At 44.5% G+C, this 26488-nt stretch overlaps 9 non-coding genes across 9 annotated transcripts; all 9 read left to right on the plus strand.

Annotated features, from left to right (window-relative positions):
• The first annotated feature begins 458 nt into the window (after positions 1 to 458).
• Positions 459 to 649, plus strand: LOC130312252 (U2 spliceosomal RNA). Its single transcript, XR_008860385.1, has one exon. It is a non-coding gene; the product is annotated as a U2 spliceosomal RNA (small nuclear RNA).
• Positions 650 to 2738: 2089 nt separating this feature from the next.
• On the plus strand, positions 2739 to 2929 carry LOC130312263 (U2 spliceosomal RNA). Its single transcript, XR_008860396.1, has one exon. It is a non-coding gene; the product is annotated as a U2 spliceosomal RNA (small nuclear RNA).
• Positions 2930 to 5025: 2096 nt separating this feature from the next.
• LOC130312275 (U2 spliceosomal RNA) lies at positions 5026 to 5216 on the plus strand. Its single transcript, XR_008860407.1, has one exon. It is a non-coding gene; the product is annotated as a U2 spliceosomal RNA (small nuclear RNA).
• A 2090-nt stretch (positions 5217 to 7306) lies between these two features.
• On the plus strand, positions 7307 to 7497 carry LOC130312278 (U2 spliceosomal RNA). The gene has a single exon (XR_008860410.1). It is a non-coding gene; the product is annotated as a U2 spliceosomal RNA (small nuclear RNA).
• Positions 7498 to 9588: 2091 nt separating this feature from the next.
• LOC130312279 (U2 spliceosomal RNA) lies at positions 9589 to 9779 on the plus strand. The gene has a single exon (XR_008860411.1). It is a non-coding gene; the product is annotated as a U2 spliceosomal RNA (small nuclear RNA).
• Positions 9780 to 11874: 2095 nt separating this feature from the next.
• On the plus strand, positions 11875 to 12065 carry LOC130312253 (U2 spliceosomal RNA). The gene has a single exon (XR_008860386.1). It is a non-coding gene; the product is annotated as a U2 spliceosomal RNA (small nuclear RNA).
• A 2075-nt stretch (positions 12066 to 14140) lies between these two features.
• LOC130312254 (U2 spliceosomal RNA) lies at positions 14141 to 14331 on the plus strand. The gene has a single exon (XR_008860387.1). It is a non-coding gene; the product is annotated as a U2 spliceosomal RNA (small nuclear RNA).
• A 2100-nt stretch (positions 14332 to 16431) lies between these two features.
• On the plus strand, positions 16432 to 16622 carry LOC130312255 (U2 spliceosomal RNA). The gene has a single exon (XR_008860388.1). It is a non-coding gene; the product is annotated as a U2 spliceosomal RNA (small nuclear RNA).
• Positions 16623 to 23506: 6884 nt separating this feature from the next.
• LOC130312277 (U2 spliceosomal RNA) lies at positions 23507 to 23696 on the plus strand. The gene has a single exon (XR_008860409.1). It is a non-coding gene; the product is annotated as a U2 spliceosomal RNA (small nuclear RNA).
• The last annotated feature ends 2792 nt before the right edge of the window (positions 23697 to 26488 follow it).

The raw sequence follows: 26488 nt of genomic DNA on the forward strand, positions 1-26488 counted from the left end.
GCCATAGGTTGTCAAATAACCCGGATTTAACCCACACAGGTAAGTCCAATGGGGTGCAGGCATGTCCTCTATGCTTACAGCTTCCCGTGGGTGTTGGTTTGATACCGTTTGGGGACAGCCAAGGAGGCATCTGCAGGCAACAAAGGTAGGTGTGTGCTTGTGTGTGTGTTTCCTATGCAGATCCTAAGCCCAGTGTCACATGCAAGTAGGAGGAGTAAGAAGGGTTCCTGGCAAATCCGGGTTATGGATTGCATTTAAAAAGGCCCCGTGGGAGTGCAATGGGCCCCTGTCTTGCTGCTTAGCAATAATGGTATGGGTTTAGGTTCTGCTGTGTGTACTGGTGGTTGACTGCCCCCCAGCCCAGAGTGTGCATGGAAAATTGTCTGGCAGCCTCCCTGACAGCAAGCAGTGATAGTGCCCATGAAGGGGACCTTGTTGGGCCCGCCCCTTTCACGGTTATCGCTTCTCGGCCTTTTGGCTAAGATCAAGTGTAGTATCTGTTCTTATCAGTTTAATATCTGATACGTCCCCTATCTGGGGACCATATATTAAATGGATTTTTGAGAACGGGGGCCGATTTCGAAGCTTGCTTCCGTCGCCCTATGCATTGACCCGATATGGCAGTATCTTCGGGTACAGTGCACCACCCCCTTACAGGGTTAAAAAGAAAGATTCCTACTTTCATTGCTACCTGCTTGCTGGCTAGCCAGCTAGCCAGCCCTGTGGGCCTTGCTGCTGCTGCAGCCAAAAAACAAAAGGTGGTGCTGCTGCTGCTTCTGCTGCTTCTGCTTCTGCTTGTGTCTGGCCCCTGTTGGAGCGTCCAGGCACAGGACTTCTGCTGCTGCTGACTAAATGGCCTCCTTAATTGGATCATTTGAGTAGCCAGCACACCTGTGCAGGTAGGGCATGACATGATAGGCAGCTGCCTTGATAGCGGGTGGGTGCTGAATGTTCCTAATTGACAAAATAAGATTAATGCTTATGAAGAAATATAAAATCTCATCCCTTCCCCAATATCGCGCCACACCCCTACCCCTTAATTCCCTGGTTGAACGTGATGGACATATGTCTTTTTTCGACCGTACTAACTATGTAACTATGTAACATAACATGGGGGGGGGGGGGGGGTCTCCTGGCTGTTCACACAGGTGTGTCATTGCTGTACATTGACCATGCATTGCTTCTGTGGTATTGCAAAGGCAAAGACAAATGCTTCCAGCCATCCATTGCACTAATGGATTGGTCATCAGCTGGCTGTCTATGTCCCGCATCAATATAGACCAAAGTACAGAGGGTTAGGCTATGCTATTGTGCACCTACCTGATGCATCAGAAGGTGCGAGGCCCTTGCTAAATTCTGTGCACAGACTTTGAGATCTATGCTTTAGACTGTATCTAAACCTGCTCCAACATGGACTGACATTCTGGCCTACTTTCAGCCGATGCGACTTGTCTGTCGCTGAACAGTCGCTTTTTATGTATTCAGCACCTATGTATAATGTTGTAAAAATGCTCTAGAACCTAAAGTCGCAGAAATGTCACACATATTTGGCCTGCAACTTTCTGTGCGACAAATTCAGACAGGAAAAATCAGTATAAATCCTTAGAAAATTATCCCCCAGTGTCTCCATCTGCTGGCGGTATTGAATAAGCATTGCTGCACTGATGGGGTATGCATTAGACGAAAAAAAAGAAGAAAAAGAAGAATAATACGCCCAGAAAAGAGGCGAAAAGGAGAAAAACGTAAAAAAACGTGAAAAAAAAGTAAGAGGAAGAGAAGGGAAAAAAAGGTGGAAATGGGTTTAAAAGTGATTTCGGCGGAGATATATATATATATATATATATATATATATATATATATATATATGCGCACACACACACATAGATATAAACGTATTCTCCGTTGAGATATTGCAGCCGCTGCTGTGTCCAGGCCCAGGAGCCTTAGCACTGTGCTGTGATGTCACTCAATACCACTGACATCACTAGGTGTAAACAACATCTCTCCTTTGCTGTGTATGTGACTATGGAGCTGTTTGGTGATGTCGTCTATTACGGCCTTCATAGAAGCAACAGGAGATTGTTGCATCCATCTTGAACCCTCAGAACTACAGTGCTATGATGTCACTCACTTCCACAGGCCTTGCAGAGTGTAAACAACAACAACCCAGCTTTGTTGTGTATGTAACCAAAGGGATTTGTGATGTCACCTAGAACCTTCACAGCAGCGACAGCTTTATGAGGAGCATCAGCACTGCTCTGCCTGAGCAGAACCATCACCGCCATAGGTTGTCAAATAACCCGGATTTAACCCACACAGGTAAGTCCAATGGGGTGCAGGCATGTCCTCTATGCTTACAGCTTCCCGTGGGTGTTGGTTTGATACCGTTTGGGGACAGCCAAGGAGGCATCTGCAGGCAACAAAGGTAGGTGTGTGCTTGTGTGTGTGTTTCCTATGCAGATCCTAAGCCCAGTGTCACATGCAAGTAGGAGGAGTAAGAAGGGTTCCTGGCAAATCCGGGTTATGGATTGCATTTAAAAAGGCCCCGTGGGAGTGCAATGGGCCCCTGTCTTGCTGCTTAGCAATAATGGTATGGGTTTAGGTTCTGCTGTGTGTACTGGTGGTTGACTGCCCCCCAGCCCAGAGTGTGCATGGAAAATTGTCTGGCAGCCTCCCTGACAGCAAGCAGTGATAGTGCCCATGAAGGGGACCTTGTTGGGCCCGCCCCTTTCACGGTTATCGCTTCTCGGCCTTTTGGCTAAGATCAAGTGTAGTATCTGTTCTTATCAGTTTAATATCTGATACGTCCCCTATCTGGGGACCATATATTAAATGGATTTTTGAGAACGGGGGCCGATTTCGAAGCTTGCTTCCGTCGCCCTATGCATTGACCCGATATGGCAGTATCTTCGGGTACAGTGCACCACCCCCTTACAGGGTTAAAAAGAAAGATTCCTACTTTCATTGCTACCTGCTTGCTGGCTAGCCAGCTAGCCAGCCCTGTGGGCCTTGCTGCTGCTGCAGCCAAAAAACAAAAGGTGGTGCTGCTGCTGCTTCTGCTGCTTCTGCTTCTGCTTGTGTCTGGCCCCTGTTGGAGCGTCCAGGCACAGGACTTCTGCTGCTGCTGACTAAATGGCCTCCTTAATTGGATCATTTGAGTAGCCAGCACACCTGTGCAGGTAGGGCATGACATGATAGGCAGCTGCCTTGATAGCGGGTGGGTGCTGAATGTTCCTAATTGACAAAATAAGATTAATGCTTATGAAGAAATATAAAATCTCATCCCTTCCCCAATATCGCGCCACACCCCTACCCCTTAATTCCCTGGTTGAACGTGATGGACATATGTCTTTTTTCGACCGTACTAACTATGTAACTATGTAACATAACGTGGGGGGGGGGGGGGGGGTCTCCTGGCTGTTCACACAGGTGTGTCATTGCTGTACATTGACCATGCATTGCTTCTGTGGTATTGCAAAGGCAAAGACAAATGCTTCCAGCCATCCATTGCACTAATGGATTGGTCATCAGCTGGCTGTCTATGTCCCGCATCAATATAGACCAAAGTACAGAGGGTTAGGCTATGCTATTGTGCACCTACCTGATGCATCAGAAGGTGCGAGGCCCTTGCTAAATTCTGTGCACAGACTTTGAGATCTATGCTTTAGACTGTATCTAAACCTGCTCCAACATGGACTGACATTCTGGCCTACTTTCAGCCGATGCGACTTGTCTGTCGCTGAACAGTCGCTTTTTATGTATTCAGCACCTATGTATAATGTTGTAAAAATGCTCTAGAAGCTAAAGTCGCAGAAATGTCACACATATTTGGCCTGCAACTTTCTGTGCGACAAATTCAGACAGGAAAAATCAGTATAAATCCTTAGAAAATTATCCCCCAGTGTCTCCATCTGCTGGCGGTATTGAATAAGCATTGCTGCACTGATGGGGTATGCATTAGACGAAAAAAAAGAAGAAAAAGAAGAATAATACGCCCAGAAAAGAGGCGAAAAGGAGAAAAACGTAAAAAAACGTGAAAAAAAAGTAAGAGGAAGAGAAGGGAAAAAAAGGTGGAAATGGGTTTAAAAGTGATTTCGGCGGAGAAATATATATATATATATATATATATATATATATATATATATATATATATGCGCACACACACACATAGATATAAACGTATTCTCCGTTGAGATATTGCAGCCGCTGCTGTGTCCAGGCCCAGGAGCCTTAGCACTGTGCTGTGATGTCACTCAATACCACTGACATCACTAGGTGTAAACAACATCTCTCCTTTGCTGTGTATGTGACTATGGAGCTGTTTGGTGATGTCGTCTATTACGGCCTTCATAGAAGCAACAGGAGATTGTTGCATCCATCTTGAACCCTCAGAACTACAGTGCTATGATGTCACTCACTTCCACAGGCCTTGCAGAGTGTAAACAACAACAACCCAGCTTTGTTGTGTATGTAACCAAAGGGATTTGTGATGTCACCTAGAACCTTCACAGCAGCGACAGCTTTATGAGGAGCATCAGCACTGCTCTGCCTGAGCAGAACCATCACCGCCATAGGTTGTCAAATAACCCGGATTTAACCCACACAGGTAAGTCCAATGGGGTGCAGGCATGTCCTCTATGCTTACAGCTTCCCGTGGGTGTTGGTTTGATACCGTTTGGGGACAGCCAAGGAGGCATCTGCAGGCAACAAAGGTAGGTGTGTGCTTGTGTGTGTGTTTCCTATGCAGATCCTAAGCCCAGTGTCACATGCAAGTAGGAGGAGTAAGAAGGGTTCCTGGCAAATCCGGGTTATGGATTGCATTTAAAAAGGCCCCGTGGGAGTGCAATGGGCCCCTGTCTTGCTGCTTAGCAATAATGGTATGGGTTTAGGTTCTGCTGTGTGTACTGGTGGTTGACTGCCCCCCAGCCCAGAGTGTGCATGGAAAATTGTCTGGCAGCCTCCCTGACAGCAAGCAGTGATAGTGCCCATGAAGGGGACCTTGTTGGGCCCGCCCCTTTCACGGTTATCGCTTCTCGGCCTTTTGGCTAAGATCAAGTGTAGTATCTGTTCTTATCAGTTTAATATCTGATACGTCCCCTATCTGGGGACCATATATTAAATGGATTTTTGAGAACGGGGGCCGATTTCGAAGCTTGCTTCCGTCGCCCTATGCATTGACCCGATATGGCAGTATCTTCGGGTACAGTGCACCACCCCCTTACAGGGTTAAAAAGAAAGATTCCTACTTTCATTGCTACCTGCTTGCTGGCTAGCCAGCTAGCCAGCCCTGTGGGCCTTGCTGCTGCTGCAGCCAAAAAACAAAAGGTGGTGCTGCTGCTGCTTCTGCTGCTTCTGCTTCTGCTTGTGTCTGGCCCCTGTTGGAGCGTCCAGGCACAGGACTTCTGCTGCTGCTGACTAAATGGCCTCCTTAATTGGATCATTTGAGTAGCCAGCACACCTGTGCAGGTAGGGCATGACATGATAGGCAGCTGCCTTGATAGCGGGTGGGTGCTGAATGTTCCTAATTGACAAAATAAGATTAATGCTTATGAAGAAATATAAAATCTCATCCCTTCCCCAATATCGCGCCACACCCCTACCCCTTAATTCCCTGGTTGAACGTGATGGACATATGTCTTTTTTCGACCGTACTAACTATGTAACTATGTAACATAACATGGGGGGGGGGGGGGGGTCTCCTGGCTGTTCACACAGGTGTGTCATTGCTGTACATTGACCATGCATTGCTTCTGTGGTATTGCAAAGGCAAAGACAAATGCTTCCAGCCATCCATTGCACTAATGGATTGGTCATCAGCTGGCTGTCTATGTCCCGCATCAATATAGACCAAAGTACAGAGGGTTAGGCTATGCTATTGTGCACCTACCTGATGCATCAGAAGGTGCGAGGCCCTTGCTAAATTCTGTGCACAGACTTTGAGATCTATGCTTTAGACTGTATCTAAACCTGCTCCAACATGGACTGACATTCTGGCCTACTTTCAGCCGATGCGACTTGTCTGTCGCTGAACAGTCGCTTTTTATGTATTCAGCACCTATGTATAATGTTGTAAAAATGCTCTAGAAGCTAAAGTCGCAGAAATGTCACACATATTTGGCCTGCAACTTTCTGTGCGACAAATTCAGACAGGAAAAATCAGTATAAATCCTTAGAAAATTATCCCCCAGTGTCTCCATCTGCTGGCGGTATTGAATAAGCATTGCTGCACTGATGGGGTATGCATTAGACGAAAAAAAAGAAGAAAAAGAAGAATAATACGCCCAGAAAAGAGGCGAAAAGGAGAAAAACGTAAAAAAACGTGAAAAAAAAGTAAGAGGAAGAGAAGGGAAAAAAAGGTGGAAATGGGTTTAAAAGTGATTTCGGCGGAGTATATATATATATATATATATATATATATATATATATATATATATGCGCACACACACACATAGATATAAACGTATTCTCCGTTGAGATATTGCAGCCGCTGCTGTGTCCAGGCCCAGGAGCCTTAGCACTGTGCTGTGATGTCACTCAATACCACTGACATCACTAGGTGTAAACAACATCTCTCCTTTGCTGTGTATGTGACTATGGAGCTGTTTGGTGATGTCGTCTATTACGGCCTTCATAGAAGCAACAGGAGATTGTTGCATCCATCTTGAACCCTCAGAACTACAGTGCTATGATGTCACTCACTTCCACAGGCCTTGCAGAGTGTAAACAACAACAACCCAGCTTTGTTGTGTATGTAACCAAAGGGATTTGTGATGTCACCTAGAACCTTCACAGCAGCGACAGCTTTATGAGGAGCATCAGCACTGCTCTGCCTGAGCAGAACCATCACCGCCATAGGTTGTCAAATAACCCGGATTTAACCCACACAGGTAAGTCCAATGGGGTGCAGGCATGTCCTCTATGCTTACAGCTTCCCGTGGGTGTTGGTTTGATACCGTTTGGGGACAGCCAAGGAGGCATCTGCAGGCAACAAAGGTAGGTGTGTGCTTGTGTGTGTGTTTCCTATGCAGATCCTAAGCCCAGTGTCACATGCAAGTAGGAGGAGTAAGAAGGGTTCCTGGCAAATCCGGGTTATGGATTGCATTTAAAAAGGCCCCGTGGGAGTGCAATGGGCCCCTGTCTTGCTGCTTAGCAATAATGGTATGGGTTTAGGTTCTGCTGTGTGTACTGGTGGTTGACTGCCCCCCAGCCCAGAGTGTGCATGGAAAATTGTCTGGCAGCCTCCCTGACAGCAAGCAGTGATAGTGCCCATGAAGGGGACCTTGTTGGGCCCGCCCCTTTCACGGTTATCGCTTCTCGGCCTTTTGGCTAAGATCAAGTGTAGTATCTGTTCTTATCAGTTTAATATCTGATACGTCCCCTATCTGGGGACCATATATTAAATGGATTTTTGAGAACGGGGGCCGATTTCGAAGCTTGCTTCCGTCGCCCTATGCATTGACCCGATATGGCAGTATCTTCGGGTACAGTGCACCACCCCCTTACAGGGTTAAAAAGAAAGATTCCTACTTTCATTGCTACCTGCTTGCTGGCTAGCCAGCTAGCCAGCCCTGTGGGCCTTGCTGCTGCTGCAGCCAAAAAACAAAAGGTGGTGCTGCTGCTGCTTCTGCTGCTTCTGCTTCTGCTTGTGTCTGGCCCCTGTTGGAGCGTCCAGGCACAGGACTTCTGCTGCTGCTGACTAAATGGCCTCCTTAATTGGATCATTTGAGTAGCCAGCACACCTGTGCAGGTAGGGCATGACATGATAGGCAGCTGCCTTGATAGCGGGTGGGTGCTGAATGTTCCTAATTGACAAAATAAGATTAATGCTTATGAAGAAATATAAAATCTCATCCCTTCCCCAATATCGCGCCACACCCCTACCCCTTAATTCCCTGGTTGAACGTGATGGACATATGTCTTTTTTCGACCGTACTAACTATGTAACTATGTAACATAACATGGGGGGGGGGGGGGGTCTCCTGGCTGTTCACACAGGTGTGTCATTGCTGTACATTGACCATGCATTGCTTCTGTGGTATTGCAAAGGCAAAGACAAATGCTTCCAGCCATCCATTGCACTAATGGATTGGTCATCAGCTGGCTGTCTATGTCCCGCATCAATATAGACCAAAGTACAGAGGGTTAGGCTATGCTATTGTGCACCTACCTGATGCATCAGAAGGTGCGAGGCCCTTGCTAAATTCTGTGCACAGACTTTGAGATCTATGCTTTAGACTGTATCTAAACCTGCTCCAACATGGACTGACATTCTGGCCTACTTTCAGCCGATGCGACTTGTCTGTCGCTGAACAGTCGCTTTTTATGTATTCAGCACCTATGTATAATGTTGTAAAAATGCTCTAGAAGCTAAAGTCGCAGAAATGTCACACATATTTGGCCTGCAACTTTCTGTGCGACAAATTCAGACAGGAAAAATCAGTATAAATCCTTAGAAAATTATCCCCCAGTGTCTCCATCTGCTGGCGGTATTGAATAAGCATTGCTGCACTGATGGGGTATGCATTAGACGAAAAAAAAGAAGAAAAAGAAGAATAATACGCCCAGAAAAGAGGCGAAAAGGAGAAAAACGTAAAAAAACGTGAAAAAAAGTAAGAGGAAGAGAAGGGAAAAAAAGGTGGAAATGGGTTTAAAAGTGATTTCGGCGGAGAAATATATATATATATATATATATATATATATATATATATATATATATGCGCACACACACACATAGATATAAACGTATTCTCCGTTGAGATATTGCAGCCGCTGCTGTGTCCAGGCCCAGGAGCCTTAGCACTGTGCTGTGATGTCACTCAATACCACTGACATCACTAGGTGTAAACAACATCTCTCCTTTGCTGTGTATGTGACTATGGAGCTGTTTGGTGATGTCGTCTATTACGGCCTTCATAGAAGCAACAGGAGATTGTTGCATCCATCTTGAACCCTCAGAACTACAGTGCTATGATGTCACTCACTTCCACAGGCCTTGCAGAGTGTAAACAACAACAACCCAGCTTTGTTGTGTATGTAACCATAGGGATTTGTGATGTCACCTAGAACCTTCACAGCAGCGACAGCTTTATGAGGAGCATCAGCACTGCTCTGCCTGAGCAGAACCATCACCGCCATAGGTTGTCAAATAACCCGGATTTAACCCACACAGGTAAGTCCAATGGGGTGCAGGCATGTCCTCTATGCTTACAGCTTCCCGTGGGTGTTGGTTTGATACCGTTTGGGGACAGCCAAGGAGGCATCTGCAGGCAACAAAGGTAGGTGTGTGCTTGTGTGTGTGTTTCCTATGCAGATCCTAAGCCCAGTGTCACATGCAAGTAGGAGGAGTAAGAAGGGTTCCTGGCAAATCCGGGTTATGGATTGCATTTAAAAAGGCCCCGTGGGAGTGCAATGGGCCCCTGTCTTGCTGCTTAGCAATAATGGTATGGGTTTAGGTTCTGCTGTGTGTACTGGTGGTTGACTGCCCCCCAGCCCAGAGTGTGCATGGAAAATTGTCTGGCAGCCTCCCTGACAGCAAGCAGTGATAGTGCCCATGAAGGGGACCTTGTTGGGCCCGCCCCTTTCACGGTTATCGCTTCTCGGCCTTTTGGCTAAGATCAAGTGTAGTATCTGTTCTTATCAGTTTAATATCTGATACGTCCCCTATCTGGGGACCATATATTAAATGGATTTTTGAGAACGGGGGCCGATTTCGAAGCTTGCTTCCGTCGCCCTATGCATTGACCCGATATGGCAGTATCTTCGGGTACAGTGCACCACCCCCTTACAGGGTTAAAAAGAAAGATTCCTACTTTCATTGCTACCTGCTTGCTGGCTAGCCAGCTAGCCAGCCCTGTGGGCCTTGCTGCTGCTGCAGCCAAAAAACAAAAGGTGGTGCTGCTGCTGCTTCTGCTGCTTCTGCTTCTGCTTGTGTCTGGCCCCTGTTGGAGCGTCCAGGCACAGGACTTCTGCTGCTGCTGACTAAATGGCCTCCTTAATTGGATCATTTGAGTAGCCAGCACACCTGTGCAGGTAGGGCATGACATGATAGGCAGCTGCCTTGATAGCGGGTGGGTGCTGAATGTTCCTAATTGACAAAATAAGATTAATGCTTATGAAGAAATATAAAATCTCATCCCTTCCCCAATATCGCGCCACACCCCTACCCCTTAATTCCCTGGTTGAACGTGATGGACATATGTCTTTTTTCGACCGTACTAACTATGTAACTATGTAACATAACATGGGGGGGGGGGGGGGGGGGTCTCCTGGCTGTTCACACAGGTGTGTCATTGCTGTACATTGACCATGCATTGCTTCTGTGGTATTGCAAAGGCAAAGACAAATGCTTCCAGCCATCCATTGCACTAATGGATTGGTCATCAGCTGGCTGTCTATGTCCCGCATCAATATAGACCAAAGTACAGAGGGTTAGGCTATGCTATTGTGCACCTACCTGATGCATCAGAAGGTGCGAGGCCCTTGCTAAATTCTGTGCACAGACTTTGAGATCTATGCTTTAGACTGTATCTAAACCTGCTCCAACATGGACTGACATTCTGGCCTACTTTCAGCCGATGCGACTTGTCTGTCGCTGAACAGTCGCTTTTTATGTATTCAGCACCTATGTATAATGTTGTAAAAATGCTCTAGAAGCTAAAGTCGCAGAAATGTCACACATATTTGGCCTGCAACTTTCTGTGCGACAAATTCAGACAGGAAAAATCAGTATAAATCCTTAGAAAATTATCCCCCAGTGTCTCCATCTGCTGGCGGTATTGAATAAGCATTGCTGCACTGATGGGGTATGCATTAGACGAAAAAAAAGAAGAAAAAGAAGAATAATACGCCCAGAAAAGAGGCGAAAAGGAGAAAAACGTAAAAAAAACGTGAAAAAAAAGTAAGAGGAAGAGAAGGGAAAAAAAGGTGGAAATGGGTTTAAAAGTGATTTCGGCGGAGAAATATATATATATATATATATATATATATATATATATATATATATGCGCACACACACACATAGATATAAACGTATTCTCCGTTGAGATATTGCAGCCGCTGCTGTGTCCAGGCCCAGGAGCCTTAGCACTGTGCTGTGATGTCACTCAATACCACTGACATCACTAGGTGTAAACAACATCTCTCCTTTGCTGTGTATGTGACTATGGAGCTGTTTGGTGATGTCGTCTATTACGGCCTTCATAGAAGCAACAGGAGATTGTTGCATCCATCTTGAACCCTCAGAACTACAGTGCTATGATGTCACTCACTTCCACAGGCCTTGCAGAGTGTAAACAACAACAACCCAGCTTTGTTGTGTATGTAACCAAAGGGATTTGTGATGTCACCTAGAACCTTCACAGCAGCGACAGCTTTATGAGGAGCATCAGCACTGCTCTGCCTGAGCAGAACCATCACCGCTATAGGTTGTCAAATAACCCAGATTTAACCCACACAGGTAAGTCCAATGGGGTGCAGGCATGTCCTCTATGCTTACAGCTTCCCGTGGGTGTTGGTTTGATACCGTTTGGGGACAGCCAAGGAGGCATCTGCAGGCAACAAAGGTAGGTGTGTGCTTGTGTGTGTGTTTCCTATGCAGATCCTAAGCCCAGTGTCACATGCAAGTAGGAGGAGTAAGAAGGGTTCCTGGCAAATCCGGGTTATGGATTGCATTTAAAAAGGCCCCGTGGGAGTGCAATGGGCCCCTGTCTTGCTGCTTAGCAATAATGGTATGGGTTTAGGTTCTGCTGTGTGTACTGGTGGTTGACTGCCCCCCAGCCCAGAGTGTGCATGGAAAATTGTCTGGCAGCCTCCCTGACAGCAAGCAGTGATAGTGCCCATGAAGGGGACCTTGTTGGGCCCGCCCCTTTCACGGTTATCGCTTCTCGGCCTTTTGGCTAAGATCAAGTGTAGTATCTGTTCTTATCAGTTTAATATCTGATACGTCCCCTATCTGGGGACCATATATTAAATGGATTTTTGAGAACGGGGGCCGATTTCGAAGCTTGCTTCCGTCGCCCTATGCATTGACCCGATATGGCAGTATCTTCGGGTACAGTGCACCACCCCCTTACAGAGTTAAAAAGAAAGATTCCTACTTTCATTGCTACCTGCTTGCTGGCTAGCCAGCTAGCCAGCCCTGTGGGCCTTGCTGCTGCTGCAGCCAAAAAACAAAAGGTGGTGCTGCTGCTGCTTCTGCTGCTTCTGCTTCTGCTTGTGTCTGGCCCCTGTTGGAGCGTCCAGGCACAGGACTTCTGCTGCTGCTGACTAAATGGCCTCCTTAATTGGATCATTTGAGTAGCCAGCACACCTGTGCAGGTAGGGCATGACATGATAGGCAGCTGCCTTGATAGCGGGTGGGTGCTGAATGTTCCTAATTGACAAAATAAGATTAATGCTTATGAAGAAATATAAAATCTCATCCCTTCCCCAATATCGCGCCACACCCCTACCCCTTAATTCCCTGGTTGAACGTGATGGACATATGTCTTTTTTCGACCGTACTAACTATGTAACTATGTAACATAACATGGGGGGGGGGGTGGGGGTCTCCTGGCTGTTCACACAGGTGTGTCATTGCTGTACATTGACCATGCATTGCTTCTGTGGTATTGCAAAGGCAAAGACAAATGCTTCCAGCCATCCATTGCACTAATGGATTGGTCATCAGCTGGCTGTCTATGTCCCGCATCAATATAGACCAAAGTACAGAGGGTTAGGCTATGCTATTGTGCACCTACCTGATGCATCAGAAGGTGCGAGGCCCTTGCTAAATTCTGTGCACAGACTTTGAGATCTATGCTTTAGACTGTATCTAAACCTGCTCCAACATGGACTGACTTTCTGGCCTACTTTCAGCCGATGCGACTTGTCTGTCGCTGAACAGTCGCTTTTTATGTATTCAGCACCTATGTATAATGTTGTAAAAATGCTCTAGAAGCTAAAGTCGCAGAAATGTCACACATATTTGGCCTGCAACTTTCTGTGCGACAAATTCAGACAGGAAAAATCAGTATAAATCCTTAGAAAATTATCCCCCAGTGTCTCCATCTGCTGGCGGTATTGAATAAGCATTGCTGCACTGATGGGGTATGCATTAGACGAAAAAAAAGAAGAAAAAGAAGAATAATACGCCCAGAAAAGAGGCGAAAAGGAGAAAAACGTAAAAAAACGTGAAAAAAAGTAAGAGGAAGAGAAGGGAAAAAAAGGTGGAAATGGGTTTAAAAGTGATTTCGGCGGAGAAATATATATATATATATATATATATATATGCGCACACACACACATAGATATAAACGTATTCTCCGTTGAGATATTGCAGCCGCTGCTGTGTCCAGGCCCAGGAGCCTTAGCACTGTGCTGTGATGTCACTCAATACCACTGACATCACTAGGTGTAAACAACATCTCTCCTTTGCTGTGTATGTGACTATGGAGCTGTTTGGTGATGTCGTCTATTACGGCCTTCATAGAAGCAACAGGAGATTGTTGCATCCATCTTGAACCCTCAGAACTACAGTGCTATGATGTCACTCACTTCCACAGGCCTTGCAGAGTGTAAACAACAACAACCCAGCTTTGTTGTGTATGTAACCAAAGGGATTTGTGATGTCACCTAGAACCTTCACAGCAGCGACAGCTTTATGAGGAGCATCAGCACTGCTCTGCCTGAGCAGAACCATCACCGCCATAGGTTGTCAAATAACCCGGATTTAACCCACACAGGTAAGTCCAATGGGGTGCAGGCATGTCCTCTATGCTTACAGCTTCCCGTGGGTGTTGGTTTGATACCGTTTGGGGACAGCCAAGGAGGCATCTGCAGGCAACAAAGGTAGGTGTGTGCTTGTGTGTGTGTTTCCTATGCAGATCCTAAGCCCAGTGTCACATGCAAGTAGGAGGAGTAAGAAGGGTTCCTGGCAAATCCGGGTTATGGATTGCATTTAAAAAGGCCCCGTGGGAGTGCAATGGGCCCCTGTCTTGCTGCTTAGCAATAATGGTATGGGTTTAGGTTCTGCTGTGTGTACTGGTGGTTGACTGCCCCCCAGCCCAGAGTGTGCATGGAAAATTGTCTGGCAGCCTCCCTGACAGCAAGCAGTGATAGTGCCCATGAAGGGGACCTTGTTGGGCCCGCCCCTTTCACGGTTATCGCTTCTCGGCCTTTTGGCTAAGATCAAGTGTAGTATCTGTTCTTATCAGTTTAATATCTGATACGTCCCCTATCTGGGGACCATATATTAAATGGATTTTTGAGAACGGGGGCCGATTTCGAAGCTTGCTTCCGTCGCCCTATGCATTGACCCGATATGGCAGTATCTTCGGGTACAGTGCACCACCCCCTTACAGGGTTAAAAAGAAAGATTCCTACTTTCATTGCTACCTGCTTGCTGGCTAGCCAGCTAGCCAGCCCTGTGGGCCTTGCTGCTGCTGCAGCCAAAAAACAAAAGGTGGTGCTGCTGCTGCTTCTGCTGCTTCTGCTTCTGCTTGTGTCTGGCCCCTGTTGGAGCGTCCAGGCACAGGACTTCTGCTGCTGCTGACTAAATGGCCTCCTTAATTGGATCATTTGAGTAGCCAGCACACCTGTGCAGGTAGGGCATGACATGATAGGCAGCTGCCTTGATAGCGGGTGGGTGCTGAATGTTCCTAATTGACAAAATAAGATTAATGCTTATGAAGAAATATAAAATCTCATCCCTTCCCCAATATCGCGCCACACCCCTACCCCTTAATTCCCTGGTTGAACGTGATGGACATATGTCTTTTTTCGACCGTACTAACTATGTAACTATGTAACATAACATGGGGGGGGGGGGGGGGGGGGGTCTCCTGGCTGTTCACACAGGTGTGTCATTGCTGTACATTGACCATGCATTGCTTCTGTGGTATTGCAAAGGCAAAGACAAATGCTTCCAGCCATCCATTGCACTAATGGATTGGTCATCAGCTGGCTGTCTATGTCCCGCATCAATATAGACCAAAGTACAGAGGGTTAGGCTATGCTATTGTGCACCTACCTGATGCATCAGAAGGTGCGAGGCCCTTGCTAAATTCTGTGCACAGACTTTGAGATCTATGCTTTAGACTGTATCTAAACCTGCTCCAACATGGACTGACATTCTGGCCTACTTTCAGCCGATGCGACTTGTCTGTCGCTGAACAGTCGCTTTTTATGTATTCAGCACCTATGTATAATGTTGTAAAAATGCTCTAGAAGCTAAAGTCGCAGAAATGTCACACATATTTGGCCTGCAACTTTCTGTGCGACAAATTCAGACAGGAAAAATCAGTATAAATCCTTAGAAAATTATCCCCCAGTGTCTCCATCTGCTGGCGGTATTGAATAAGCATTGCTGCACTGATGGGGTATGCATTAGACGAAAAAAAAGAAGAAAAAGAAGAATAATACGCCCAGAAAAGAGGCGAAAAGGAGAAAAACGTAAAAAAACGTGAAAAAAAAGTAAGAGGAAGAGAAGGGAAAAAAAGGTGGAAATGGGTTTAAAAGTGATTTCGGCGGAGAAATATATATATATATATATATATATATATATATATATATATATATATATGCGCACACACACACATAGATATAAACGTATTCTCCGTTGAGATATTGCAGCCGCTGCTGTGTCCAGGCCCAGGAGCCTTAGCACTGTGCTGTGATGTCACTCAATACCACTGACATCACTAGGTGTAAACAACATCTCTCCTTTGCTGTGTATGTGACTATGGAGCTGTTTGGTGATGTCGTCTATTACGGCCTTCATAGAAGCAACAGGAGATTGTTGCATCCATCTTGAACCCTCAGAACTACAGTGCTATGATGTCACTCACTTCCACAGGCCTTGCAGAGTGTAAACAACAACAACCCAGCTTTGTTGTGTATGTAACCAAAGAGATTTGTGATGTCACCTAGAACCTTCACAGCAGCGACAGCTTTATGAGGAGCATCAGCACTGCTCTGCCTGAGCAGAACCATCACCGCCATAGGTTGTCAAATAACCCGGATTTAACCCACACAGGTAAGTCCAATGGGGTGCAGGCATGTCCTCTATGCTTACAGCTTCCCGTGGGTGTTGGTTTGATACCGTTTGGGGACAGCCAAGGAGGCATCTGCAGGCAACAAAGGTAGGTGTGTGCTTGTGTGTGTGTTTCCTATGCAGATCCTAAGCCCAGTGTCACATGCAAGTAGGAGGAGTAAGAAGGGTTCCTGGCAAATCCGGGTTATGGATTGCATTTAAAAAGGCCCCGTGGGAGTGCAATGGGCCCCTGTCTTGCTGCTTAGCAATAATGGTATGGGTTTAGGTTCTGCTGTGTGTACTGGTGGTTGACTGCCCCCCAGCCCAGAGTGTGCATGGAAAATTGTCTGGCAGCCTCCCTGACAGCAAGCAGTGATAGTGCCCATGAAGGGGACCTTGTTGGGCCCGCCCCTTTCACGGTTATCGCTTCTCGGCCTTTTGGCTAAGATCAAGTGTAGTATCTGTTCTTATCAGTTTAATATCTGATACGTCCCCTATCTGGGGACCATATATTAAATGGATTTTTGAGAACGGGGGCCGATTTCGAAGCTTGCTTCCGTCGCCCTATGCATTGACCCGATATGGCAGTATCTTCGGGTACAGTGCACCACCCCCTTACAGGGTTAAAAAGAAAGATTCCTACTTTCATTGCTACCTGCTTGCTGGCTAGCCAGCTAGCCAGCCCTGTGGGCCTTGCTGCTGCTGCAGCCAAAAAACAAAAGGTGGTGCTGCTGCTGCTTCTGCTGCTTCTGCTTCTGCTTGTGTCTGGCCCCTGTTGGAGCGTCCAGGCACAGGACTTCTGCTGCTGCTGACTAAATGGCCTCCTTAATTGGATCATTTGAGTAGCCAGCACACCTGTGCAGGTAGGGCATGACATGATAGGCAGCTGCCTTGATAGCGGGTGGGTGCTGAATGTTCCTAATTGACAAAATAAGATTAATGCTTATGAAGAAATATAAAATCTCATCCCTTCCCCAATATCGCGCCACACCCCTACCCCTTAATTCCCTGGTTGAACGTGATGGACATATGTCTTTTTTCGACCGTACTAACTATGTAACTATGTAACATAACATGGGGGGGGGGGGGGGGGGGGGTCTCCTGGCTGTTCACACAGGTGTGTCATTGCTGTACATTGACCATGCATTGCTTCTGTGGTATTGCAAAGGCAAAGACAAATGCTTCCAGCCATCCATTGCACTAATGGATTGGTCATCAGCTGGCTGTCTATGTCCCGCATCAATATAGACCAAAGTACAGAGGGTTAGGCTATGCTATTGTGCACCTACCTGATGCATCAGAAGGTGCGAGGCCCTTGCTAAATTCTGTGCACAGACTTTGAGATCTATGCTTTAGACTGTATCTAAACCTGCTCCAACATGGACTGACATTCTGGCCTACTTTCAGCCGATGCGACTTGTCTGTCGCTGAACAGTCGCTTTTTATGTATTCAGCACCTATGTATAATGTTGTAAAAATGCTCTAGAAGCTAAAGTCGCAGAAATGTCACACATATTTGGCCTGCAACTTTCTGTGCGACAAATTCAGACAGGAAAAATCAGTATAAATCCTTAGAAAATTATCCCCCAGTGTCTCCATCTGCTGGCGGTATTGAATAAGCATTGCTGCACTGATGGGGTATGCATTAGACGAAAAAAAAGAAGAAAAAGAAGAATAATACGCCCAGAAAAGAGGCGAAAAGGAGAAAAACGTAAAAAAACGTGAAAAAAAAGTAAGAGGAAGAGAAGGGAAAAAAAGGTGGAAATGGGTTTAAAAGTGATTTCGGCGGAGAAATATATATATATATATATATATATATATATATATATATATATATACATATGCGCACACACACACATAGATATAAACGTATTCTCCGTTGAGATATTGCAGCCGCTGCTGTGTCCAGGCCCAGGAGCCTTAGCACTGTGCTGTGATGTCACTCAATACCACTGACATCACTAGGTGTAAACAACATCTCTCCTTTGCTGTGTATGTGACTATGGAGCTGTTTGGTGATGTCGTCTATTACGGCCTTCATAGAAGCAACAGGAGATTGTTGCATCCATCTTGAACCCTCAGAACTACAGTGCTATGATGTCACTCACTTCCACAGGCCTTGCAGAGTGTAAACAACAACAACCCAGCTTTGTTGTGTATGTAACCAAAGGGATTTGTGATGTCACCTAGAACCTTCACAGCAGCGACAGCTTTATGAGGAGCATCAGCACTGCTCTGCCTGAGCAGAACCATCACCGCCATAGGTTGTCAAATAACCCGGATTTAACCCACACAGGTAAGTCCAATGGGGTGCAGGCATGTCCTCTATGCTTACAGCTTCCCGTGGGTGTTGGTTTGATACCGTTTGGGGACAGCCAAGGAGGCATCTGCAGGCAACAAAGGTAGGTGTGTGCTTGTGTGTGTGTTTCCTATGCAGATCCTAAGCCCAGTGTCACATGCAAGTAGGAGGAGTAAGAAGGGTTCCTGGCAAATCCGGGTTATGGATTGCATTTAAAAAGGCCCCGTGGGAGTGCAATGGGCCCCTGTCTTGCTGCTTAGCAATAATGGTATGGGTTTAGGTTCTGCTGTGTGTACTGGTGGTTGACTGCCCCCCAGCCCAGAGTGTGCATGGAAAATTGTCTGGCAGCCTCCCTGACAGCAAGCAGTGATAGTGCCCATGAAGGGGACCTTGTTGGGCCCGCCCCTTTCACGGTTATCGCTTCTCGGCCTTTTGGCTAAGATCTTGTATCTTGTCAAGGGGCTCTGAGTTCGTCGAACCTTCGGCCTTGAGGCATCGGCGGTTTTTTAGCCGTCTTAAGCCTCATGCTGCTATAGGAGGAGGACTTACAAAGAACGGGAAGGCGATCCCCCATGGCGACCCTTAGGTTTGCTGCGCATACTGAAACTCGGATTAAGAACACCTTCCGTATTGAAGTGGATGAGGAGAAAAAGGAGAAGATGACTTTGGAATTTTTTGTCAAGAGAATTATGCTGGATTTATTGCACATTCAGAGAGAAGATGTGTTTTGCCTAAAAGACCCAGGTAAAGGACTTTTCATTCTTACCTTGACTTCCGCATCTGCATGTGACCATATGTTTGAGAAAGTTCGGGAGCTTGCCAATGAGGAGGATATGAAAGGACTTGTTTTCATTGCTCTATATTCTAATGGCGATGTTCCACTGGTGGTTACTATGCACGATCCATACGTGGATATAAGAGACATTGTCTTATTTTTAAACCAATATTGTGCGGAAGTCAAATACTCTCATAAAATAATGAATGCAATGGACTTTTGGACTGGAAAGCATAAGTTTGCTGTTAAGTTCAGAGAAGATGTGAGAGGAATTGGAGGTCTGTGTCGCCCACCTGCAAATTTTTTAATTGGGCGTAAACGTGGCTATTTATTCTACCCTGGGATGCCGTATTATTGCAGGAAATGCCATGAATATGGTCATACACAAGAATCTTGCAAAGAGGAAGTGGTTATTTGCAAAAGATGTGGCCAAAAAGGCCACACCACTTTGGACTGTCAAAATGAGATTCTGTGTAATGTGTGTAAGCAGAAAGGACACGCTTTTAAGGATTGTCCTCAACGCTCCTGGGCCAATATTGTGGCTACGTCGGCTGGTCCCTCGATGAGGAAGAGCTCCATGGATGCTGTGCCTGTGCCTAAGACCCACACCCTGAAAGTGATGCCTGAGTCTTCTGCTACCGGAATTCCTGTGATACCTGCTGTGGCTCATGTCTCCAAAAGCATTGTGTCCCCGGGGAAGGTCGTGGGACCTGAGACAGAAGTGAGGGGTTCTCTTCTCATGGAAGTTGAAGGTCCTGGACTGCCCAGAAGGGATACAGAGGAGATGGATGTAGAAGAACGGCGAAAGAGGAAAAGCAGAGACCGGAAAGAGGAAAAGGGCCTTAACATCAAAAGGAGTGGTCGAGTTAGTGCGGACGAGGGGAACGTGGAGATTGTCTGCCAAAAGGTTATAACAGCATCCGACCCTGTTAATATTGAGGAATTTGTGTCACCACCTACAGATTGGGGTTCTTTGTCTGAGGATAATGAATGACCCAGGAGCTACCAAGTGTTACTATCTCCTCCTTCAATGTGAGGAGTTTGAAGAGCCCAGAGAGGAGGGCTGCTTTATTTTCTTTCTTGTCTTCTTTGCCTACAGACATTTTATTTTTACAGGAATGTGCCATTGATTATGATATCAATTATTCATCTTTGAGATCTGAATGGACTCTTGGCCCGTCTGTGTGGTCAGGGGATAATGAGAGGAAAGTGACTGGTGTTGGCATACTGTTCAAGAGCAGTGAGTATAAAGTTACCTCCTTCACAGACATTGTACCCGGTAGAGCCCTGCTCGTTCATATTATTTATAATGACATGAATATGAGACTTTTAAATGTATATGCCTCTCCAGATAAGGATGAAAGATCTGATTTATTAGAGAAAATTCAGTTTTATTTACCGGGTTCATCCCCGCTTATCATCGCTGGTGATTTTAATTGTATAATGGCAGGAGAGGAGCGGGCTGGAGGATCTGAACAAAGGAAAGATAAGACTGAAAAACAACTAAAGGATTTTATAGTTGATTTTAATTTAAAAGATTTGTGGAGAACCTCTTTCCCTAATGACCCTGGGTATACCTGGGGGAATAGCCTTTATATGTCAAGGATTGATTATATTTTTGCTTCTGGATTTGCATTTTATGGGAATATGCAATTGACTTCTACCTTTTTTTCAGATCATAAGATTTTATCTGCTACATGTAAGTTTGATGGGGTTTGCAGAGCCAAAGGAGTCTGGCGTCTGAATGTCTCTTTGCTTGAAGATGAAGAAATTAAATGTAATTTTATCTATCTTTTTAAAAAATTGCAGAACTCAAGGACTAATTTTAATTGTCTTTTAGCATGGTGGGAATTCTGCAAGGTAAAATTTAAAGAGTATTTTATTAAGATGGGTGTTAAAAAAACAAAAGAGAAATTGAAATGGTATAGAGATCTTAACACAAAACTACAAACCTATTATCAACTCAAAGAGCTGGGTGTATATGTAGACGATCTGATTTTAAGTGTTAAAAGTGATATTCAGAAGGCTATAACTAACAAAGGGAAAGAAATAATTTTTAACTCCAAAGTTGAATGTAAAGAGAAGGATGAAAAGTGTACAAGATTCTTTTTTAAAAAGGTAATGGAAACAAAAAAGTTAATGATTAACATTGAGGATGAAACTACTAATGTAGGAATGTTATCCAAAGCTAAATCCTTTTATCAAGATCTGTTTAATGAGAAACCCATTGATATATCTGCTGCTAATTTTCTCCTAAGCACTTTAGATTGTGGTTTAAGTAAGGAGGACCAAGATGCACTTTGCACAGAAGTAAGATGCCAAGAATTAGAAATTGCTGCTAAAAGTTTATCCACAGGTAAAACACCAGGTTCTGATGGACTTCCTGTAGAGTTTTATAAAACCTTTTGGGAAATTTTTAAAGATGATTTGCTTAATATTTTTAAGGAGGCTTTTAATTCTGATGTTCTACCTTTATCTTGGAGGAGTGGTATAGTGTCTCTGATCCCCAAAAAGGGGGATAGGAACAGCTTAGAAAATTGGAGACCAATTACGCTTCTTAATGTTGATTATAAGATTATGTCAAAAATTTTTGTTAACAGAATGAAGCCATTTTTGCACAAGGTCATCCATGTGGATCAGGTATGTGGTGTCCCAGGAAGGAGTGTAGCTGAACCTTTAAATGCTATTAGGGACGTCATATGGTATCAGCAAGAGCGGAATCAAAATATAGCCATTCTATCTCTAGATTTTCATAAAGCTTTCGATAGAGTATCACATTGTTTTTTATGGATGGTTTTACAACGCATGGGTTTTCCTAACATACTTATTAAGCAAATTGCACTCTTATATAAAGGTTCTTTTAGCAGGATTTTAATAAATGGTTTCCTTACAGATTTTATTAATTTATCATCAGGGGTAAAGCAAGGCTGCCCTCTGTCTCCTATACTGTTTATATGTGCAATAGAACCTCTGTTAAACTTAATAAGGAATGATAAAATAATAAAAGGAGTGCCAGTTCCTGGAGGTAATAATGCCACCCTTAAAGTGTGTGGCTATATGGATGATATTAATGTTTTTTGTGAAAGTTCCTTCTCTTTACAAAGAGTTGTTGATGTTACTGATTTCTTTTGTAAAGCTTCTGCTTTTAAACTTAATTTATCTAAATGTGACTGTTTTTATATAGGTAAATGGGAAAACGTGCAAATACCAAACCTAAAATTACAGTCAGAAAAAATAAAAATCCTTGGAGTCATCTTTGATAAAAATAACAATGGTGAGGAAAGTTGGCTAATGGTAAAAGAAAAGGTAAAGAAGAAAGTAGACTTTTGGTCCCTTAGGAAATTATCTTTAGAAGGTAAAATTTTGGTGATTAAGGCTATGCTAATACCCATTATGCTCTATTTAAATATGATTTATCCTCCTAATGAACTTATGTCTAGGCAACTTCAGAGGATTCTCTTTGAGTTTCTATGGAGTTCTAAAGCAGAAAAATTAAAAAGAGATATTATGTATAAGTCACAAAAAAATGGAGGAAAACAGGTTCCCTGTATTAGAAAATTTTTATACTTAAGGTTTTTTAGTTGGTGTTTTAGGGGACTTTTTATGAAAAGTGTATGGTCCTGTTTTTTAAAGTACTCTGCGGGACATATTTTTAGAAGAAGAAAATGGGTGTTTTTATCATTATCTTCTCCTGTACTTTTAACTCCGCCTAAACATTATGCCATCTTAGAAAAAATTATACGTATGTATAACCTTAAAGACTTTGACTTGTTAACCTTGAGGGATGCTCGCAAGATAGAAGTACAGTTAAATTTGCAAGAAGAAATATGTATGGTCTCTAATTTTTCTTATAATAGGTGTGTACAAATATGGAAAAAGGTAAACGAGCCATATCTTTTTAATGAGCACAAGGATTTAGCATGGATGATTATCCATGAGTGTCTTCCGGTAAGATTTTTCCAATATAGAAGAGGTCTAAATGCTGTATGTGTCTGTCCCCGGGAAAATTGCAATATAGATGAAACTGTTTTGCACCTTTTCTGGAATTGTTATTTTGCACAAAAGGTTTTTAGACTAATTGGTTCTTTATTGAAATTCCTAACAGGTCTAAAAGTTTTAAATCATGAAGTTGTTTTATATGGCAAAAGTGATGGAGTTACGAAAGAAAAAGAGAGAATTTTGTGGATTTTTATCAACTGTACAAAAAATGTATTATGGAAAGTTCGTAATATCCTTGTCTTCAAAAGAGATTTTATTTGTGAAAAAGAATGTTTGAAGATGATATACAGTGAAGTTTACTTGTACTATTTAATTGATAAAAAGAGATTTGGGCAGAAAAAAGCATTAGCTATGTGGAATTTACATTTATGGAAAACAGTATTTGAAGTATTGTAAAAATTTTCTTGTGATGTATTTAAGTTTTTGAGTTTTTTCAATAAAAATGTAAAAAAAAAAAAAAATCTGTTCTTATCAGTTTAATATCTGATACGTCCCCTATCTGGGGACCATATATTAAATGGATTTTTGAGAACGGGGGCCGATTTCGAAGCTTGCTTCCGTCGCCCTATGCATTGACCCGATATGGCAGTATCTTCGGGTACAGTGCACCACCCCCTTACAGGGTTAAAAAGAAAGATTCCTACTTTCATTGCTACCTGCTTGCTGGCTAGCCAGCTAGCCAGCCCTGTGGGCCTTGCTGCTGCTGCAGCCAAAAAACAAAAGGTGGTGCTGCTGCTGCTTCTGCTGCTTCTGCTTCTGCTTGTGTCTGGCCCCTGTTGGAGCGTCCAGGCACAGGACTTCTGCTGCTGCTGACTAAATGGCCTCCTTAATTGGATCATTTGAGTAGCCAGCACACCTGTGCAGGTAGGGCATGACATGATAGGCAGCTGCCTTGATAGCGGGTGGGTGCTGAATGTTCCTAATTGACAAAATAAGATTAATGCTTATGAAGAAATATAAAATCTCATCCCTTCCCCAATATCGCGCCACACCCCTACCCCTTAATTCCCTGGTTGAACGTGATGGACATATGTCTTTTTTCGACCGTACTAACTATGTAACTATGTAACATAACATGGGGGGGGGGGGGGGGGTCTCCTGGCTGTTCACACAGGTGTGTCATTGCTGTACATTGACCATGCATTGCTTCTGTGGTATTGCAAAGGCAAAGACAAATGCTTCCAGCCATCCATTGCACTAATGGATTGGTCATCAGCTGGCTGTCTATGTCCCGCATCAATATAGACCAAAGTACAGAGGGTTAGGCTATGCTATTGTGCACCTACCTGATGCATCAGAAGGTGCGAGGCCCTTGCTAAATTCTGTGCACAGACTTTGAGATCTATGCTTTAGACTGTATCTAAACCTGCTCCAACATGGACTGACATTCTGGCCTACTTTCAGCCGATGCGACTTGTCTGTCGCTGAACAGTCGCTTTTATGTATTCAGCACCTATGTATAATGTTGTAAAAATGCTCTAGAAGCTAAAGTCGCAGAAATGTCACACATATTTGGCCTGCAACTTTCTGTGCGACAAATTCAGACAGGAAAAATCAGTATAAATCCTTAGAAAATTATCCCCCAGTGTCTCCATCTGCTGGCGGTATTGAATAAGCATTGCTGCACTGATGGGGTATGCATTAGACGAAAAAAAAGAAGAAAAAGAAGAATAATACGCCCAGAAAAGAGGCGAAAAGGAGAAAAACGTAAAAAAACGTGAAAAAAAAGTAAGAGGAAGAGAAGGGAAAAAAAGGTGGAAATGGGTTTAAAAGTGATTTCGGCGGAGAAATATATATATATATATATATATATATATATATATATATATATATGCGCACACACACACATAGATATAAACGTATTCTCCGTTGAGATATTGCAGCCGCTGCTGTGTCCAGGCCCAGGAGCCTTAGCACTGTGCTGTGATGTCACTCAATACCACTGACATCACTAGGTGTAAACAACATCTCTCCTTTGCTGTGTATGTGACTATGGAGCTGTTTGGTGATGTCGTCTATTACGGCCTTCATAGAAGCAACAGGAGATTGTTGCATCCATCTTGAACCCTCAGAACTACAGTGCTATGATGTCACTCACTTCCACAGGCCTTGCAGAGTGTAAACAACAACAACCCAGCTTTGTTGTGTATGTAACCAAAGGGATTTGTGATGTCACCTAGAACCTTCACAGCAGCGACAGCTTTATGAGGAGCATCAGCACTGCTCTGCCTGAGCAGAACCATCACCGCCATAGGTTGTCAAATAACCCGGATTTAACCCACACAGGTAAGTCCAATGGGGTGCAGGCATGTCCTCTATGCTTACAGCTTCCCGTGGGTGTTGGTTTGATACCGTTTGGGGACAGCCAAGGAGGCATCTGCAGGCAACAAAGGTAGGTGTGTGCTTGTGTGTGTGTTTCCTATGCAGATCCTAAGCCCAGTGTCACATGCAAGTAGGAGGAGTAAGAAGGGTTCCTGGCAAATCCGGGTTATGGATTGCATTTAAAAAGGCCCCGTGGGAGTGCAATGGGCCCCTGTCTTGCTGCTTAGCAATAATGGTATGGGTTTAGGTTCTGCTGTGTGTACTGGTGGTTGACTGCCCCCCAGCCCAGAGTGTGCATGGAAAATTGTCTGGCAGCCTCCCTGACAGCAAGCAGTGATAGTGCCCATGAAGGGCACCTTGTTGGGCCCGCCCCTTTCACGGTTATCGCTTCTCGGCCTTTTGGCTAAGATCACGTGTGGATTTCTGTGCGTGGTTTGGGTTGAAAGGAGTGGTGATCGGGGCCCTCTTTACGGGGGGCCCTGGATTGTTGCTGAGCTGCGATCGTGGGTTTTACCTGCAAAAATGAGCGAGAAGGCGCGTGGACTTGAGGACACGGTGCGGATCTACGTTCCTGGCGAGCACCGGGGGACGATCGGACTTGACCAAATCGTTTTGGAGATTCTTCGCAAGCTTGATTACCTACAGGTATGGAATGTATTGGCTATACAGGATTTTCCTAGGCAAGGAATTTATGATATTACTTTTTGTGGTTCTGAGATTTGCCAGAGAGTCTATATGGATCTTGAAGAAATGAAGAGGAAAAGTGAGCCTGCTATAATGAAGAAGATTAAAGTGGAACCGTTATTTATGAATACAACAAAGGTAGTAATTGTCCACATGTATAATCCTAAGGTTTCTGATGAAATGGTTACAAACTTTTTGTTCCGGTATTGCGAGGAAGTGAAATTTATAGGAAGACTTAAGAACAAGTTTGGGTACTTTAATTGTAAGAGAAAGTTTATTGTAAAATTTAAAAAAGATGAAGGAATGCAAGATGGAAGGAAGAGCATACCACAGGTGTTTTCTATCGGAGGAGAGAGAGGTTTCTGCTTTTATGAAGGCCAGTTGCAATATTGTAGAAAGT

The sequence above is a fragment of the Hyla sarda genome, unplaced genomic scaffold (genome assembly GCF_029499605.1).
Source record: "Hyla sarda isolate aHylSar1 unplaced genomic scaffold, aHylSar1.hap1 scaffold_1711, whole genome shotgun sequence".
NCBI classification, from domain to species: Eukaryota; Metazoa; Chordata; class Amphibia; order Anura; family Hylidae; genus Hyla; species Hyla sarda.